Raw genomic sequence first — 3,655 nt, 5'->3', positions numbered from 1 at the left:
ATTACAAACATAACAAAATCTTGGTGAATTTATACCTCATTCCTGACATATCTCAATTTAAAAACAAGAAACATTGAAAGGGGCATTCACCTTATTCCAAAACAAAAATAACCCATTGAAACACAAATAGTGTATCAATACAAGCTAATAATGTAAAATGTTTTGACAACAGTTTCATTTATACACTGTAAAATTTATGCCTCATTTTAAATGTTCTATTTGACTGTTGGCAAATGTGTGTGGCATTACTACCAATCAACATGATCATTAAAATTGTGGATTAAAAATGTTGAGTGTATAAAGGAAGCTTGGAGATTCAAACTTATGTTAAATTATTTTCAAATGTTTTCCAGGATCATATAAAATGTTCATGGTTAATTTATATGTTGTGTTTCCATATAAACACACATTTCATTTTTTTTCAGGAATGTTTAATAAGATGTATTTTTTTTATTTTTCTGAATGCATTATGAAGTAACATTGTATGAGATGAGTATAATTAAAATCCGATTAGAATTATTACTGAATAGTGTCAAGGAAAAAATATTATTTCCCACTTTGAAATATGACATACATACAATACAACAATTAAACAGGTGCATGTAGAGATAAGCATTAAAATATTTATAGAGCAACAGGAAAACGACTATCATTGTTATCCCAAACAATACAGGACTAAATTGGCGTCAAATAGGCATCGTAAATGCGCGCATCACGCCGTTGACGGCACATCACACATGGTGCATATACACACTCCTAATTGTTGCCATGTGCGACACGCTAGCGCCCGTTATCATCGGCTCACGGACCAAAAACCTCCATTCGACCAAGGGCGCCTCCTCTTTGTAAACAAATAACGTGTATTTTTAATTTTAACTATAATACACGAGGCAAAGGTCTCAAAATCATACAGTCCACTCACCATATGAAATCCTTGCAGTGCGAACAGAACGTCGGCTGCTTGAAGAACCTCGGCATGAACTTGTGGTCCTTCACCAGGTAAACATTCTTCTTCTTCAGGGCACCCTTGCGGCCTCGCAGCCGCATCGCCTCTCCCGCTTTCATCTCACCACCACCCTCATCACAATTATTCTCCTCGTCCGCCATGGCGAAGCGCGGTGGCTTAAACGCCGGTGGATTCGGAAATAATTATTATCTCACAAATTATTCGCAAGACTACGCGACCCGCACCGACAAACCACCGCTCTCAACCGAACGTCATCGCGATTTGTCAATGTACCCCGCTGTCAGTGTCAAAGCCTGCACGCAGTGTTGCAATCTTACTACTGAATCTACCCACGTTCATTTTCTGACGACTTTTTGAGTGAAAAATAAAATAATATTTAATCGCAGTATTTTAAATTATATTATACTTATGCCTATTATTATTTGTTTTAAAATTCATATATTAAAATAGTAGTTATGACTCTTTCACGTGTTTAGTACATAATTTCATAAAACAACTGTGAGTAATTTACTTAGCTTTGGGCAAAAATTTATAATCTGGTAGCTTTGCTTTCTCACATGATGTTCAAAACATTGTGTACTTAAGTGCAACTTAAAAAGTGCTTTTAATTATAAATAAAATTTTCTTCCCAGAACTTAATTAATTGACATTGTTTTCTCATCGGATGTAATTATAAGAACTTAAATCAGGAAGCAACATTATTTTCCACTAGTTTATTAATCTATAATATTGATAATACTTGGAACTTAGTACTGATATCAATAATTTGAACGTACCCTGTTTGCGTCGCCATTTTTGACAGCTGTTGACTGTTGGGCGAAAAGTCGTTATTTTTCAAGAGTTGAACGGTCGCAAAAACTTTGTTTTCGTATTTGATATTATTGGAAATGCGGATATTGTTGGAATTATAAATAGTTTGCATTATATTCGGAAATTAAGGCCGTTAGTGCTACAAAATGAGTTCAGCAAACTCAGATTCAGGCCCAAGCATCACTCTCTCGCTGGTGGCACAATTCGATGATTTGAACCGCTTGAATAATGTGCTAAACGATGGAGCGGCAGAAGAATGTGAGTACCTCTGTTGTTTTATATAAATACCGATCCGAAGCTGTGAAATATATCGCATAAGCAATAGTCATTTTGCTAAAAATATCTGTGGGTAGATGACAGACCCGTCCGTTCTAGTGGCATACCCAAGCATTCCACTAAAGGCAAAAAAATCAATATGTATAAATTCAAATGTTTTATAACATACGAGATCAACTAATTGAGATATGTTGGATAAAATATAAAAACTATTATTGACAAACTTGCTTTTTACAACATAATACAGTCACCACACATAGTTATACACTTATTACCCAACACCTTTCAAATCTCTCAACTGATATCCATTTGTGACCCTCTAGATCATCTACAAAACCACAATATCGCTCTGGTGTTGTAGCCATTTATATAGTAATCAGTGAAGTTTGTTTGAATATGCTAATCACAGGAGCTACTAAGCTGACTTTTTTTTCACTAATTGAAAGTTGCTTACAATACTCTTCCACAGCCCATAGGCTATTTATAATCTCGAGAAATATTTATTCTGCATAACCTGTTTCATGGAGTTGAAGCCGCTAGCAGAAGCAAGCCTTACTATAATACCCTTATTTTATTATTATTAACACTTATTTTGAACAATTGCAATTATTAATACTATTTTGGTTATACAAAATGTTTATTATTTGCAGGTTTCCTGGCATTTTAAAACAAATAGAATGGCTGCAAAGCCAGAGGGCGCCAGCTGAGGCAGAAGCAGCTCGGCTCCAAGCTGAGCTGGACGAGGCACATCAAACCATAACCAAGTCAGAGACAAAATTTGCTCATGTCAGGAAACTACTAGACAGTGAGAAGAGAGAGCCGAAATATTATAATGAAGAAATATTATGACTTGGTGAGCAGTTTTTTATATTAAAATTGAGCAAATATTACTAATAGAGACTTTCACTGCAAAATAAACAGTATAAAACTATGAGATCCTTACTTATATTTCCAGGGATAGCCGAACTAGGCAAAGCCTCTGTCTTATGCTATTAGAATTATAACTTTTACTTCAGCTTCCTAAAAGACTATTGATTTTACAAAATATTTGTACCATATTTCAGAAGGCACAACTAAATATCCACTTTCTTATTAGTATTGCTTAGTATTCTATTCAATTGAATGACTTATGACAATGAGTTATTTTGACCAATGTATTGTTGGGTTGTCAAGAAATATAATATAACAAAACATTTGTCTATTTGAATAATAAAACTTTTGTCAGAGATATAAAATTACTGTTATGAAGCTAACAAATTGTAGGCTTCTGCCAAGTCTTTCTTTTACTTTCATTACTAATAATATAACAATAATTCACAGAGCAAACTGCTAGACATGGCTCGCGACCTGCTCTTTAATGATAACAGAGCCAAGCTGAATGATGAGACGCTACAGAAGCTGGCATTCTTAAATGGCACCGCTCAACAGGACCACAATGCCAAGCTCACTGGTGTGCCAGAACTCAATTCCACAGGTAAGTTATACCTTAATTTAGAGAATAGATGGGTATATTTGAACTTTGATATTATTCCTCTTCTATGAGATTAGTTAGGTACAACTAAAATATCTTTCGACTATCGATACTGCATAGGCACTGATTTT

Source organism: Manduca sexta, chromosome 14 (genome assembly GCF_014839805.1).
Source record: "Manduca sexta isolate Smith_Timp_Sample1 chromosome 14, JHU_Msex_v1.0, whole genome shotgun sequence".
In the NCBI taxonomy this organism is placed as follows: domain Eukaryota; kingdom Metazoa; phylum Arthropoda; class Insecta; order Lepidoptera; family Sphingidae; genus Manduca; species Manduca sexta.
The sequence above is the reverse complement of the archived record's forward strand: the minus strand, read 5'-3'. Positions refer to the sequence as shown.